The 16835-nt window shown below is 44.8% G+C and overlaps 1 protein-coding gene across 1 annotated transcript in view; it reads right to left on the reverse strand.

Moving 5' to 3' along the window:
• LOC147031826 (volume-regulated anion channel subunit LRRC8C-like) overlaps window positions 1-16835 on the reverse strand; it is a 115041-nt gene that overhangs the window by 56533 nt on the left and 41673 nt on the right. The gene's annotated exons all lie outside the window — the stretch shown is intronic.

The following is a 16835-nucleotide window of genomic DNA, read 5'->3' on the forward strand; positions in this document are numbered from 1 at the left end:
CGAGATGACGGAATCTCACGAGATTGTGAATTAAACTAGTTTTTATTTACTTTTAATATTGTTCTTAACCAACGGGAGCAGGAATGTTGTTAACAACAGGAAGAAAAGGGGAGAGAGATTTTAAATTTGACGTTTGTTATTATTTATTTTTAACATTGTTCTTTATGAACGATGCAGGCATGTCTCAATCATTCAGGCACTTGTCTTTGTTCAGGACTTTGGAGTTGGGAGGCAGGATTAAGGACTTGGGGTTGGGAGGGAATTGAGAACTTGAAGAGATGGGGAAGTGGAGAACAGAGTGTTGTGGTTGGGGGACAGAGAGTTGTGGTTGGGGGGGGTACAGAGAGTTGTGGTTGTGGGGGGCAGAGAGGAGACAGAGAGTTGAGAGGGGGGTTGATTGCTTTGAGGTGGGTGAGGGGAGTTGAAGACATGCAGCGGGGGGGAGGTTGAGGTTTTGGGGTTGGGTGGGGAGGAATTGAGGTCTTGAAGTCACACTTTCCATTATGTGGAATTTCCGCATGTCCCTGCTCATAACCTTTCTATAATTCCAGCAATCTGTTTGTGTGTGTCTGTCTGTCTGTCTGTCTGTCTGTCTGTCTGTCTGTCTGTCTGTCTGTCTGTCTGTCTCTGTCTGTCTGTCTCTGTCTGTCTCTGTCTGTCTCTGTCTGTCTCTGTCTGTCTCTGTCTGTCTCTGTCTGTCTCTGTCTGTCTCTGTCTGTCTGTCTGTCTGTCTGTCTGTCTGTGTCTGCGACCGCCGTTTCTCGACAACCCCTGGTCCGATCTAATTGAAACTTGCCAGGAATATTGCTGGGGACCCGAGGATGTGCCTTTTCAAGGTTTCATATTAATCGGACAAGCAGTTCCCAAGTTACGGCCATTTATTTGCCAACTAATGACAGGACACGGTACTATGACATCATTATTGACATCACAATTAAAAAAAAAAATTTTTTTTTTTGCACGTACAGGCACGCACCTATGGCCATGCACGTACGGGCACGTGAGAGCAAAAGAACGGCCTGTGTAGTTGTTTCTGGCACGTGGTTTGAAAGTTTTTTTTTTTGTTTTGTTTTTTTGCACGCACGAACGGGCACGCACCTACGGGCCCGCACTAGTCTATCTATAATTCCAGCAATCTCTTTGTGTCTGTCTGTCTGTCTGTGTGTGTGTCTGCGACCGCCGTTTCTCGACAACCACTGGTCTGATCTAATTGAAACTTGCCCAGGAATATTGCTGGGGACCTGTGGATGTGCCTTTTCAAGGTTTGATATTAATCGGACAAGCAGTTCCCAAGTTACGGCCATTTATTTGCCAACCAATGACAGGACATGCTGCTATGACGTCACTATTGGCGTCAGAATTCTTTTTTTTCTTTTTTTTTCACGATTGACGTCACAATTCTACTTCTTCTTCTTCGTTTGATATGACGTCACAATTGACATTGAGTATGTTCCTCCACATCAGATCACTCTCAAGGTGGGTATGGAAACAGCCTGTGTGATTATTTTTACGTACGGCCACGCACGTACGGGCACGCACGTACGCCCATGCACGTACAGGCACACACATACGGGCCCGCACGAGTAATAATAATAATATAAAATAAAAAGAATAATAATTAAAAATAATAATAAAAATAGAGAGGCCATCTCAAAACAAGTTGGAATTCGAGATATTTCTAAAATGATACACAATTATTCCAGGTGATGTAATAAATATTGTAAATACGCTGATATAAACTGAAGAACCAAAGAAGCGCACCGACGAATGTGTTGTGAGTTTGTTTCTTTCATCCCTGATTTAATGTTTCCCCTCCTCTCCCCACTTTCAACTTTCTCAATCTTTCAGTCGACCTCAATCCATCAATTTGGCTTTTAATCTCACATCCATCAGCCCATCGATCCATTTCCAGTCCCTCATCCTTTCATTTCCTGTTCTCCCCTCAGAAATATTCCTTCTCTGTTCATTAATTCCTCCTCATTATCACCCTGGCAATTTTCACCCCTCTAGCCTTGTACCGTTTCAGTTAATAATCCTGAAGCAAATACACATTCAGTTCCCACATTCTAATAACCCCCCTTTTCCTTTCTTCCCTGCATTTTCCCTGCATTTTCCCATTGAAACACAACATTAGTAGGGATTGAAGCACTGAAAGTGGAGTGCACCACAGCAGAGGAATCTTTCAGAAGGATAAGTGCTACTTGGTTGCCGGAGACGTTTCTCGAAGACCCTCAAAGGCTCCACCAGCGGGGAACCAATGGGGACGTGGCATGAGCAGGCACGAGAAGACTCGAACAGCCATGATCACGCCCACTCCAAGGGGAAAATGAAGGCCAGGGCAACGGAGCGAACTCTCTCTCATCCACCAAGCTCTCCTTGCTCCGAGTCGCGAGCACGCGCTGATGTCCGCCTGTTCAGACCGCGGGAGCCACCTGGCTCTGGCACACCATGGGCTGTACGAGTTTGCACGAAGCCTGCACGGACGTGCTGCAAAACTGAGAGGCTGCCCAAACCTCTGTCATTCCTTATATGGACCACGAGAACCACTTCCGTTCCTGCCTGTTAAACATACACTGTACCCCTTCATGCACCGACACCCCCCATATCCCTCATCTCCCCCTCCCTTTCCTCTCCTCCACGTTGGGATCAACACACACCCACATCATCTGTATCTGGTAAGAAAGTGTGGAAGGGGGGGGGGTGATACTGTAAATCCTCCACTCCATCCGGGGATCACATTATTACATTTCAGTTTCGGAATTTAATTTTACTTGCATAATTATGGTTAAGGTGACTAACTTAAGATCTTAGGGTCTTGAGTTCAAGCCCTAATCGTTCTGTAAAATAACACCAGGTGGGTTGACTCGGCCTGTCATTCTGGGTACTATCACACTTGAGTAATAAGTCATTTGAGTACCATGTGTTGGAGTGGTGACCTGTCCAGGACTGTACTCCCAAGTTAATGAAACTGCCTTGGCAGCCCTATGTTCATCATGGTGTGAAAGGAATGGTTTTATGACCTCAGGTGTTTAAAAAAATTACCTCGTTACTTACATAATTTTTGAACAGTGCTAAACCGGAAAACTGATCTTCAATATCACTATCACTAAGGCATGTGACACAAGGCCCACTTGCCACTACAAGAAAAGACCCTAAACCCTTTTACAGCATGGAAATTTCTTGGGGAAAAATCCCCCCAGGCAAAAAAGTGTGGCAGATATATCCTCCCCATGCCCCCCCCCCCCCCCCCGTGCAATGATGGTGCCTGTCTCTTGTATCTCGACCTAAGTAAGAATGTGTAAGAGGGCTCCGTAGGTGTTAAGATTAATTACTTTTCTTTTGTGCCTTTAATTGTGATTCTTGTCTGTTAATTGAAAATACATGCTCTTTTGATTGCTTTGCAAATACATGCCCATGCTCTTTGATTACGTTGTAAATAGTTGCAAATTGATTATTGCATGTGTGTAAATAAATGCTTGCTGATTGGAACTGTTAAACGTTACCAGAAATGCTCGTTTTTGTCTTTTCCTTTATTCGGCCGACATACTATGTACATAATAGATAGATGGGAATATTTTGCCCCACTGATTGGCTCCACTGGTTTAGCCAACGTCCAACCCACAGTTTCGCTTCGCCATAATAAGTAGATGGGTGGGCGTTGAGGGTGCAGTCACCAATTGGGATCACCAAACCACTGGTAGGTGATGCGGTTTTATTGGACCTGAGGCCCCTCCTGGTTAGAAAGAGTGTTATATTTTAGATATACTCAGATGAACAAGCTAGAAAAAATATAAACTCAAAGTCCATGTAAGACTAAGATAGGTCAATGAAGCCTATCTGGAGAGGAAAAATAAAAATAGGGTCAATACCTCTGGGTGCTCACCGAATAGAATGATACTGAGGAGGAAATCGACGTGCAACGGAATCAGCAAAATGTACCAACAAACCAATGTTATAGCAAATACCGATTTTGGGGGGCAACTCCCCCCTCTTCACCCCATAAATTCCCTTTGACCTCGATTTTTTATTTTTTTAGATCCTCGTGGAGGATCTCCTAAGTCTTATTCACGTTGTTGTTCTTGTGGACTTTTTTGTTTCACAGCCTACCGTTTTCATCGAAACTTCCTGAAACTTGGCGTATGTATGTAGAAATACCCTGCGCAGACAGTAACCATCTCCGATTTTGAAAAATCCTCCCAGAAAAAAAGTTATGATGTCAAAATATCTCCGCTAATGGAAATCGCCTAAAAATTATCTCCGAAACAAGGCAAGCTTTTTGAATTCTGTTTGCAGGAATTGGACAGGGCATTAGCAGAGATGAATTACCGCACATATGATGCATCACTATTGTACTGTATGGGCGTAGCTCTAGTCGCGGTTGGTGGTGGTCAGGTGGTTGGGGCTTCATATGTTACGACTCGCCCACTGGGGGCTTGTAGCACGAGTAGCGTCAGAAGCAGCATGCACTGTCATTAGCAGTGGCCTGTAGGCCGTGTGCTTGTAGAGTGCATCAAGTATGTAATAAAGCGGAGTTACGGGCATCTTACACTCATACTCTCGCTCGTGGCAATAAAGCAGGGTTGTGCTATCCCCTGGCTCGTGTCTACCTTGGCGCACCTCTACCACGACATTACAGTTTGGCGACGAGTCTGTTTCGGATCGACGTGTGCAGAGTGCCTGGTTCTCATCGGTATTGACTTGGAGTCTTTGGCCTGAGCGATTGGATCGCTGGAGCGGGAAACTCAGCGCAACTCGCACGGTTCGAGTTCGACGCCTGGCGAGGGTCCCAGGGAAGCGCATCGCGAGTTTCGCGCGGCCGCACGCACAGTCTTCGGTGCGGGTCGAGTCCTGCAGCCAGACGTCTCGCCGTCGAGTGAACGACGGCCGCGCTCAGAGTTCGTTTTATTTCTGCTTTGCACGCCTCGGGAATGGTTTCTGCGATGCCACGGCTAAAGGACAAGGACATTAAGTTCAGCTCAGACGCGGCGTCGGCTGTCACACAAGCACAGAGGGATGTCTGGAGTCTCGATGGTCAGTGCGCGGAAGATGATCCGAAGGTCGACACGATGTATCAAGCGCGCACAGCCGCACGCACAGTCTTCAGTGCGGGTCGTGACCGAGCGTTGCAATGCAGTCAGTCGGATGGTGGTCTGAACACTCGGGGACGTGTACGGTGTGTGTGCCGAGGGTCATTGTCCATCATGACGATCATGAATGGCGGTGTGCGAAGCGACCCCTACGTCCCGGGTCGAGACCTGCTGCCGGTACGGTGTTTTGTGCATGGCGTACACTTTTACGCCCCGGGTCGAGTCTTGCAGCCTGGGCATAGCGATCCCGGCGACCCGGAGCAGGAGATGCTGCCGATGTTGAACCTGTTTTCAATTGGTCCGAAGGTGACAAGACCAATGACAGTGGAGGTCGACATGATCAGGGCACCGATCGTGTTTCGAGTTGAGTCCGCTCGTGCACTCCCCAGTCTATGTCTTTTTAGGGCTACCCTCGCATTGCACACGTATACCGGTGAAGCGCTACTGGCGGTTGGCAGGGCGCACATCTCGGTCGTCCATCAAGGTCAGCGGGTTGTGCTCTCGCCGTTCGTGGTGCGAGGGGAGGGGCTCGCCTTTTTGGGCCGGGACTGGCTGGCTCGCGTCAGGCTAGACTGGATGGCACCAGCTGGTGGCCTTGGACGGCCAGGCACGGGGGAGGGGGAGGAGGTTCCTGTTTTGGAGTTCGTACCTCCAGGTGCACCTGTGCCTCCTTCGAGACCCGAGGGCGAGGTTCTGGCGACGGGGGCCGCGACGATGCAGCATGGGCTGCCGTTCATTGCTTCCTGCGGCGATGATGTACGGTTCTGGAGCAACGGGAGCCAGGCCGGCTGCGACGAACTCTCGCGACTCGGATGCGCTCGTGATACAGTGCACACCCGTGTCGTGCAGGCGATTTCAGCGGGGGATTGGAGCGAGCCGGTCGCGTTCAAGAAGTTCGCGGAACGCGACCATCGACGACAAGCAAGTCATCTCAACGTCGTGACAACCAAGAGACGTACACACGATGTGATTCATGAATTGCTAATTGTTGTGTGTTTGATTCTCACTGCACGGGTGATTCGATTTAGCATTGTTAAAACAAATGCCGACAGTCCGCGTGTGAGCATAATATGTTTGGTTGGGATCAATCCATGGGATGACCGATATGATCGATATGATGTGAGAAACGTGCGGACGATCATTGCGAATATAGAGGTCTTTCTGATCTCCAGCTGCGAGGGTGGTCCACATTTCGCTACCCGCTCATGTGTGGGAATTATACTGGGAGAACGCGCTGTACGAAAAGGGCAGCTTGCATCTGCGCAGACGATGTTCTTGTTGCTTTATGGCATGACTGAATGTGATGCGTGGTTTTGTATGGGATTGCTGGGACTGCAGCCGGCTATTTGCCGGTTCGACTCGCGTGTGGGACTCAGAGATCGACTCAGAGCCGGGGCTGGTTCGCTGTTCACAGTCACCCCCACCCCTGATGTTGCCAAGGTCAGACGTGCCTGGGGCCATGGAGCGCAAACCTCTGTTCTCGCCAAGGTCAGCCACAGTGGCGCCGCGGGGCTTGCAGGCTCGGGGTGTTTACCTGATTCGCTCCTGTCTGAGGGAGATGTGCCAGCTTGTCGACCGGGGGCGTTTGATGGAGCTTGTTGGCCAGGGGGCGCGGGAGGTCATCGCGACCTCGCCGGAAGGTTATTCTTCTTGCTTCTTTATGTCTTTAACACGGCCAGGGTTTTGTGGTCTGCAGCCATCATTGGGTTCGTCATGCGACTCCATACTCGAACACCTGTCCACTGCGTTTTGGGATTCAGCTCGAAAGGATGAATGATGTGCTCGGTGAACACAGCGGCGTTGAGGTGGCAGGTTGGGCAGATGAAGCACGTTTTCTTTTGTGTCGTCTCATCTGGGTTTGATTCACGGCCACATGATTGATGTCATTTTATTCCTCTTTGCTTGTTTATGTCATGGTTTTTTGTTTTCTTCTTTTTCACCAGTTTTTTTGTATCTTGGTGCCAGTGCGTTGGCTAAATGCCATTTTTGGTGCTGGTTGCTTTCTGTGTTGTAGTGCCAATGATTTTTGATTGTTGTCATTTGTTTAATCATGCTTTTAGTGGGGAGGAGTGTACTGTATGGGCGTGGCCTTAGTCGCGGTTGGTAGTGGTCACATGGTTGGGGCTTCATATGTCACGACTCGCCCACTGGGGGCTTGTAGCATGAGTAGCGTCAGAAGCGGCATGTACTGTCATTAGCAGTGGCCTGTAGGTCGTGTGCTTGTAGAGTGCATCGAGTACGTAATAAAGCGGAGTTACGGGCATCGTACGCTCACACTCTCGCTCGTGGCAATAAAGCAGGGTTGTGCTATCCCCTGGCTCGTGTCTACCTTGGCACACCTCTACCACGACATTACAACTATGACGTCATATCAATTTTTATGACGTCATTCCTATTTTTTGACATTTTTTGTTTCACAACCCAGAGTTTTCATCGGATCTTCGTGAAACTTGCCATGTATATGCAGAAAGCCCACGCGCAGGCAGTTACCATCTCCGATTTTGGAAATTCTTCCTAGAAAAAAAGTTGACGTCATAATATCGCCGCTAATGGAAATCGCCTATACCATTATCTCCGAAACTAGGCAATCTGTTTGAATGTTGTTTGCGGGAATCAAGCCGGGCATTAGCACAGATAATTTATCGCAAACCTGATACATCATAATGACGTCATATTCGTTTTTATGACGTCATCATTAAGAGGACGAGGATCTTAGCTCATTCGAGCTTGTTAAATGGTGTGAGCAAACTTTGGTGCATCACGGAAGGGTGATGAAGGTTGTGGTCAGCATTGTGTGATCGGTCAGAAGATGAAGAAGAAGAAAATAGAAGAACAGCAGAGTATTGGACTGACTCCTGTCTTACCAGACACACAATTGGAATTGTGTGTAGTTTCTGAGAAGACAGAAAATGCATATTTTGGGGGTACCCGCCATAGACCCCCTGCTGACCCCAATTTTTTTCAATGGTGTGAACAAACTTTGATACATCACAGGTGATGAAGGTTGTGGTCAGGTTTCATCGAAATTGTGTGTGTAGTTACAGCAAAGAAAAAAATACATATTTTGGGGGGCAACTTCCTCATACATCACTTTAGAACCCAATTTTTAATGTCACGAACAACCTTTGGGTGATGAAGGTTGTCGTCAAGTTTCATCAGAATTGTTTGTGTAGTTTCTGAGAAGAAAGCAAATTCCTATTTTGGGGGGCAACCCACTATTAGACCCCCTAATACCCCGATGATTTTTCCATTTAGTAAACGTACTTTTACATATCATGTGTGATGAAGGTTGTGGTCAAGTTTCATTAAAATTGTGTTTGTAGTTTCACAGAAGAAAGCAAATACATATCGTTATGTTTGTGGGGTAGATGGAGGAATTTCATAAAAAAGAGAGGATTGTATAGAGTAGCTTGGTCTGTGATCGTGTAGGAGACATTTTGATGTAACTTAATTAGGGAGACTGTCAACTTAAGTTATTACATGTCACCGCACAGGGGGCGGTGCTGTGTTAATTTGGTAGGGTCTTAGGTTAATTTCTCTCATTATGTGATTGCCCCCGTGACCTTTTCCTATGTCTTTGCATTTCCAAGACCCACGATAAAAAGGAATCATGTCCTCACAACAACAACAACAACAACAACAACTGAGTTAGACATTTCTGAGCAGGCAAAAATCCCGCCTCGAGGAATGGCAACTAAAAAACCACGCCCCTGGAGTGAATGATTAATGGGCGTGACGTCAGAGAGGAGGAGAGAGTAAGGATCAGAGTGGGAGACGAAGAAGGAGCATTGCAGAAGCGAGTGAGTCAGGATCGGCGGTTGGAAGAGAGATGTATTACAGCTGGCTTTCGCTCGACACAGTGAAGAAGGCCACACGATTCTCATGTTCGTGCTGAGGCGAATTTGCCCATGTGATGGAGCAAGACGCTGGCCATTGACTTCGGCTGGGTCGTCTGAGACCGCGCCTCGAAGCCTCGTGTTGTGCCATCGGGGAAGAAGGCGGCGCCATTCTGCAGAGGAGCGGCGATGGCAAGTGTGATCGATGAATAGCTGCACAGCTACTGCACAGCGGTTTCTGAGCCCTGGTGTTGAGCATCACCGCCCAAATTGCCCCCTGTACGCTTCCCACTGAGAGAGCGACTTGACACTATTTTTGGGTGCGTTTTCCCACGAAGTGACGACGCGGTTTGGTGAAACTCAAGCTCCGGAAACCCATTCCTTCACACACAGCTAAGTGCCGAGAGAAAGGGAGGATTTTTCTTTTATTTATTCTACCCATCTCCCCCCCCCCCCTCCCATGTCTGTATTAAAGTCTGTGTTGAGGTTCCGCAAATATTATCCCGTTTTGATAACTCCCTATTATAAATATTTCATTTATTGTCATGAAACCCCCGTATTTATTTAAGTTGCTTGTGTTGTCTCTTCGTCGTGGGTTCGAGTATAAACCCTCATGCTTCTGTCGGCTATGCGTCTTTGTCGCCCTCCCGTCCCATGAGTGCCGTACTCTCCCGAGAATCTCGGCTGTTCGCCTTCAAGGAGAAAACCGTTTGGCTATCCGTCCAGGCAGGGGCAAACCCCCTGGACACGACAACAATTTGGGGGGCAACCCCTCCCTTACACCTCCTTAGACCAAGATTTTTTTTTAATGGCATGAACAAACTTTGGTACATCTTGGGTGATGAAGGTTGTGGTCAAGTTTCACCGTAATTGCTTGTCGTTTCTGAAAAGAAAACTAATACCTATTTTGGGGAGCAACACCCGTAGACCCCCCTTTGGGCCCGATTTTTTTTTTTTTTTTTTTTTTTTTTTTTTTTTTTTTTTTTTTTTTAAGCCATGAACAAACTTTGATACATTCTGGGTGATGAAGTTTGTGGTAAAGTTTCATCAAAATAGTACATGTAGTTTCAGAGAATAAGAATTATTTGTGGACGGACGGACTGCGGACAGATGGACGACGCGTCATCCGATAAACTTCCCTGAACTACATTCTAGGTGAGCTAGAAATAAGGACTACATATGCTTGAGACAGTTTTGAAGCACATGACACAAGAGAAGGACATGGATGGGGACAATAATATATCGATATTGGAGGGGGAGCTGGAGTTCCAGAAAGGACCATTTCCAGGCAGCTATAGGTAAAGCTCATAGGGTTTTAGGTTGTATTCAGAGGGGGATAAATTACAAATCAAAAGGGGTAGTGTTAACATTGTACTGAAATGTATTGAGGCCTCATCTGAAATATTGTGTGCAGTTTTGATCACTACATCTCAGGAAGGATATACGGTATACATGCCATGGAAAGGGTTCAGCGTCGGACAATTTCATCGTTTCCAGGCCGAGATAGACTCAGCTATGAGGAGCAGCTGAAGCAGACATGACTTTATACATGAGAAAGGTGGTGATTACGAGGGGATATGATAGAGCGTTTAAGAGAATGAAGGAAGGGTATAGAGTATAGACCAAATAAATGCAAAAAGTCTTTCCTGCAGAATGGACTGATAAAACCAGGGGCCATAGCCTGAGATTGAAGAAGATATTAAGGCAAGGGTCTTTCACTCATTTATTACTTAAAATGTTCACCCTAAAAAGATAGTGGCAACAGGAACAGGCGAGAAGTTTAAATTCGAATTAGATAGATCCCAAGAAGCACTGGGAAGATGGGTACAGGGATATTGGCAGAAATGCACAGACATGTTGGGCCTGATGGGCTCTTCAAGCGTCAGAAGTTCTACGGTTGTGTTTTTGGAATAATACCTCATTGGAACAGAAACAATTGGGAATATGTAAACAGGACAATATACTGCATGGGAACCTACAGGTTTGTAATAACCTGCTTTGTAATCAGGCAGTTTTAGTGTGCGAAGCATTGGTGTGCCAGTTTCAGTGTGCCAGCTTTGGTGTGCCAGGCATTGATGTGCCAAGCGTTGTTGTTCCACGTTTAGTGTGCCAAGCATTGTTGTTCAAGTTTTAGTGTGCCAAGCATTGTTTTGCCAAGCATTGTTGTTCCAGTTTTGGTGTGCCAAGCATTGTTGTTCCAGTTTTGGTGTGCCAAGCATTGTTTTGCCAAGCATTGTTCTTCCAGTTTTGGTGTGCCAAGCATTGTTGTTCCAATTTTAGAGTACCAAGCATTGTTGTTCCAGTTTAGTGAACCAAGCATTGTTGTTCCAATTTTAGAGTACCAAGCATTGTTGTTCCAGTTTAGTGAACCAAGCATTGTTGTTCCAGTTTAGTGAACCAAGCATTGTTATTCCAGTTTTAGTGTGCCAAGCATTGTTTTGCCAAGCATTGTTGTTCCAGTTTTGGTGTGCCAAGCATTGTTGTGCCAGTTTTAGTGTGCCAAGCATTGTTGTGCCAGTTTAGTGAACCAAGCATTGTTGGTCCAGTTTTAGTGTGCCAAGCATTGTTGTTCCAGTTTTGGTGTGCTAAGCATTGTTGTTCCAATTTTAGAGTACCAAGCATTGTTGTTCCAGTTTTAGTGTGCCAAGCATTGTTTTGCCAAGCATTGTTGTTCCAGTTTTAGTGTGCCAAGCATTGTTGTTCCAGTTTTGGTGTGCTAAGCATTGTTGTTCCAATTTTAGAGTACCAAGCATTGTTGTTCCAGTTTTAGTGTGCCAAGCATTGTTTTGCCAAGCATTGTTGTTCCAGTTTTGGTGTGCTAAGCATTGTTGTTCCAATTTTAGAGTACCAAGCATTGTTGTTCCAGTTTTGGTGTGCCAAGCATTGTTTTGCCAAGCATTGTTGTTCCAGTTTTGGTGTGCCAAGCATTGTTGTTCCAGTTTTGGTGTGCCAAGCATTGTTGTTCCAGTTTAGTGAACCAAGCATTGTTGTTCCAGTTTTGGTGTGCCAAGCATTGTTGTTCCAGTTTTGGTGTGCCAAGCATTGTTGTTCCAGTTTAGTGAACCAAGCATTGTTATTCCAGTTTTGGTGTGCCAAGCATTGTTGTTCCAGTTTTGGTGTGCCAAGCATTGTTGTTCCAGTTTAGTGAACCAAGCATTGTTGTTCCAGTTTTAGTGTGCCAAGCATTGTTTTGCCAAGCATTGTTATTCCAGTTTTGGTGTGCCAAGCATTGTTGTTCCAGTTTTGGTGTGCTAAGCATTGTTGTTCCAGTTTAGTGAACCAAGCATTGTTTTGACAAGCATTGTTGTTCCAGTTTTGGTGTGCCAAGCATTGTTGTTCCAGTTTTAGTGTGCCAAGCATTGTTTTGCCAAGCATTGTTCTTCCAGTTTTGGTGTGCCAAGCATTGTTGTTCCAATTTTAGAGTACCAAGCATTGTTGTTCCAGTTTAGTGAACCAAGCATTGTTGTTCCAGTTTAGTGAACCAAGCATTGTTATTCCAGTTTTAGTGTGCCAAGCATTGTTTTGCCAAGCATTGTTGTTCCAGTTTTGGTGTGCCAAGCATTGTTGTTCCAGTTTTGGTGTGCCAAGCATTGTTGTTCCAGTTTTGGTGTGCCAAGCATTGTTTTGCCAAGCATTGTTGTTCCAGTTTTGGTGTGCCAAGCATTGTTGTTCCAATTTTAGAGTACCAAGCATTGTTGTTCCAGTTTTAGTGTGCCAAGCATTGTTTTGCCAAGCATTGTTGTTCCAGTTTTGGTGTGCCAAGCATTGTTGTTCCAGTTTAGTGAACCAAGCATTGTTGTTCCAGTTTTAGTGTGCCAAGCATTGTTTTGTCAAGCATTGTTGTTCCAGTTTTGGTGTGCCAAGCATTGTTGTTCCAGTTTTGGTGTGCTAAGCATTGTTGTTCCAATTTTAGAGTACCAAGCATTGTTGTTCCAGTTTTAGTGTGCCAAGCATTGTTTTGCCAAGCATTGTTGTTCCAGTTTTGGTGTGCCAAGCATTGTTGTTCCAGTTTTGGTGTGCTAAGCATTGTTGTTCCAATTTTAGAGTACCAAGCATTGTTGTTCCAGTTTTGGTGTGCCAAGCATTGTTGTTCCAGTTTAGTGAACCAAGCATTGTTGTTCCAGTTTTAGTGTGCCAAGCATTGTTGTTCCAATTTTAGAGTACCAAGCATTGTTGTTCCAGTTTTGGTGTGCCAAGCATTGTTGTTCCAGTTTTAGTGTGCCAAGAATTGTTTTGCCAAGCATTGTTGTTCCAGTTTTAGTGTGCTAAGCATTGTTGTTCCAATTTTAGAGTACCAAGCATTGTTGTTCCAGTTTTAGTGTGCCAAGCATTGTTTTGCCAAGCATTGTTGTTCCAGTTTTGGTGTGCCAAGCATTGTTGTTCCAGTTTTGGTGTGCCAAGCATTGTTGTTCCAGTTTAGTGAACCAAGCATTGTTATTCCAGTTTTAGTGTGCCAAGCATTGTTGTTCCAGTTTAGTGAACCAAGCATTGTTGTTCCAGTTTAGTGAACCAAGCATTGTTATTCCAGTTTTAGTGTGCCAAGCATTGTTTTGCCAAGCATTGTTGTTCCAGTTTTGGTGTGCCAAGCATTGTTGTTCCAGTTTTGGTGTGCTAAGCATTGTTGTTCCAATTTTAGAGTACCAAGCATTGTTGTTCCAGTTTTGGTGTGCCAAGCATTGTTGTTCCAGTTTTGGTGTGCCAAGCATTGTTGTTCCAGTTTAGTGAACCAAGCATTGTTATTCCAGTTTTAGTGTGCCAAGCATTGTTGTTCCAGTTTAGTGAACCAAGCATTGTTTTTCCAGTTTAGTGAACCAAGCATTGTTATTCCAGTTTTAGTGTGCCAAGCATTATTTTGCCAAGCATTGTTGTTCCAGTTTTGGTGTGCCAAGCATTGTTGTTCCAGTTTTGGTGTGCCAAGCATTGTTGTTCCAGTTTTGGTGTGCTAAGCATTGTTGTTCCAATTTTAGTGTGCCAAGCATTGTTTTGCCAAGCATTGTTGTTCCAGTTTTAGTGTGCCAAGCATTGTTTTGACAAGCATTGTTGTTCCAGTTTTAGTGTGCCAAGCATTGTTTTGACAAGCATTGTTGTTCCAGTTTTGGTGTGCCAAGCATTGTTGTTCCAATTTTAGAGTACCAAGCATTGTTGTTCCAGTTTTAGTGTGCCAAGAATTGTTTTGCCAAGCATTGTTGTTCCAGTTTTGGTGTGCCAAGCATTGTTGTTCCAGTTTTGGTGTGCCAAGCATTGTTTTGACAAGCATTGTTGTTCCAATTTTAGAGTACCAAGCATTGTTGTTCCAGTTTTAGTGTGCCAAGAATTGTTGTGCCAAGCATTGTTGTTCCAGTTTTAGTGTGCCAAGCATTGTTGTTCCAGTTTTGGTGTGCCAAGCATTGTTGTTCCAGTTTTAGTGTGCCAAGCATTGTTTTGACAAGCATTGTTGTTCCAGTTTTGGTGTGCCAAGCATTGTTGTTCCAGTTTTGGTGTGCCAAGCATTGTTGTTCCAGTTTTAGTGTGCCAAGAATTGTTTTGCCAAGCATTGTTGTTCCAGTTTTAGTGTGCCAAGCATTGTTTTGCCAAGCATTGTTGTTCCAGTTTTGGTGTGCCAAGCATTGTTGGTCCAGTTTTAGTGTGCCAAGCATTGTTGTTCCAGTTTAGTGAACCAAGCATTGTTATTCCAGTTTTAGTGTGCCAAGCATTGTTTTGCCAAGCATTGTTGTTCCAGTTTTGGTGTGCCAAGCATTGTTGTTCCAGTTTTGGTGTGCCAAGCATTGTTTTGCCAAGCATTGTTGTTCCAGTTTTAGTGTGCCAAGCATTGTTGTTCCAGTTTTGGTGTGCCAAGCATTGTTGTTCCAATTTTAGAGTACCAAGCATTGTTGTTCCAGTTTTAGTGTGCCAAGCATTGTTTTGCCAAGCATTGTTGTTCCAGTTTTGGTGTGCCAAGCATTGTTGTTCCAATTTTAGAGTACCAAGCATTGTTGTTCCAGTTTTAGTGTGCCAAGCATTGTTTTGCCAAGCATTGTTGGTCCAGTTTTAGTGTGCCAAGCATTGTTGTTCCAGTTTAGTGAACCAAGCATTGTTATTCCAGTTTTAGTGTGCCAAGCATTGTTTTGCCAAGCATTGTTGTTCCAGTTTTGGTGTGCCAAGCATTGTTGTTCCAGTTTAGTGAACCAAGCATTGTTGTTCCAGTTTTAGTGTGCCAAGCATTGTTTTGTCAAGCATTGTTGTTCCAGTTTTGGTGTGCCAAGCATTGTTGTTCCAGTTTTGGTGTGCCAAGCATTGTTGTTCCAGTTTAGTGAACCAAGCATTGTTGTTCCAGTTTTAGTGTGCCAAGCATTGTTTTGACAAGCATTGTTGTTCCAGTTTTGGTGTGCCAAGCATTGTTGTTCCAGTTTTGGTGTGCCAAGCATTGTTGTTCCAGTTTTAGTGTGCCAAGCATTGTTGTTCCAGTTTTGGTGTGCCAAGCATTGTTGTTCCAATTTTAGAGTACCAAGCATTGTTGTTCCAGTTTTAGTGTGCCAAGCATTGTTTTGCCAAGCATTGTTGTTCCAGTTTTGGTGTGCCAAGCATTGTTGTTCCAATTTTAGAGTACCAAGCATTGTTGTTCCAGTTTTAGTGTGCCAAGCATTGTTTTGCCAAGCATTGTTGTTCCAGTTTTGGTGTGCCAAGCATTGTTGTTCCAGTTTTGGTGTGCCAAGCATTGTTGTTCCAGTTTAGTGAACCAAGCATTGTTATTCCAGTTTTAGTGTGCCAAGCATTGTTGTTCCAGTTTAGTGAACCAAGCATTGTTGTTCCAGTTTAGTGAACCAAGCATTGTTATTCCAGTTTTAGTGTGCCAAGCATTGTTTTGCCAAGCATTGTTGTTCCAGTTTTGGTGTGCCAAGCATTGTTGTTCCAGTTTTGGTGTGCCAAGCATTGTTGTTCCAATTTTAGAGTACCAAGCATTGTTGTTCCAGTTTTAGTGTGCCAAGCATTGTTTTGCCAAGCATTGTTGTTCTAGTTTTGGTGTGCCAAGCATTGTTGTTCCAGTTTTGGTGTGCTAAGCATTGTTGTTCCAATTTTAGTGTGCCAAGCATTGTTTTGCCAAGCATTGTTGTTCCAGTTTTAGTGTGCCAAGCATTGTTTTGACAAGCATTGTTGTTCCAGTTTTAGTGTGCCAAGCATTGTTTTGACAAGCATTGTTGTTCCAGTTTTGGTGTGCCAAGCATTGTTGTTCCAGTTTTGGTGTGCCAAGCATTGTTGTTGCAAGCATTGTTGTTCCAGTTTTGGTGTGCCAAGCATTGTTTTGACAAGCATTGTTGTTCCAGTTTTAGTGTGCCAAGCATTGTTGTTCCAGTTTTGGTGTGCCAAGCATTGTTGTTCCAATTTTAGAGTACCAAGCATTGTTGTTCCAGTTTAGTGAACCAAGCATTGTTATTCCAGTTTTAGTGTGCCAAGCATTGTTGTTCCAGTTTAGTGAACCAAGCATTGTTATTCCAGTTTTAGTGTGCCAAGCATTGTTTTGCCAAGCATTGTTGTTCCAGTTTTGGTGTGCCAAGCATTGTTGTTCCAGTTTTGGTGTGCCAAGCATTGTTGTTCCAGTTTTGGTGTGCCAAGCATTGTTGTTCCAATTTTAGAGTACCAAGCATTGTTGTTCCAGTTTTAGTGTGCCAAGCATTGTTTTGCCAAGCATTGTTGTTCCAGTTTTGGTGTGCCAAGCATTGTTATTCCAGTTTTAGTGTGCCAAGCATTGTTTTGCCAAGCATTGTTCTTCCAGTTTTGGTGTGCCAAGCATTGTTGTTCCAATTTTAGAGTACCAAGCATTGTTGTTCCAGTTTAGTGAACCAAGCATTGTTATTCCAGTTTCGTGAACCAAGCATTGTTATTCCAGTTTTAGTGTGCCAAGCATTGTTTTGCCAAGCATTGTTGTTCCAGTTTT

Source organism: Eptatretus burgeri, chromosome 2, assembly GCF_056783735.1.
Source record: "Eptatretus burgeri isolate ZD-2024b chromosome 2, Ebu_testis_v1, whole genome shotgun sequence".
Taxonomy (NCBI): Eukaryota; Metazoa; Chordata; class Myxini; order Myxiniformes; family Myxinidae; genus Eptatretus; species Eptatretus burgeri.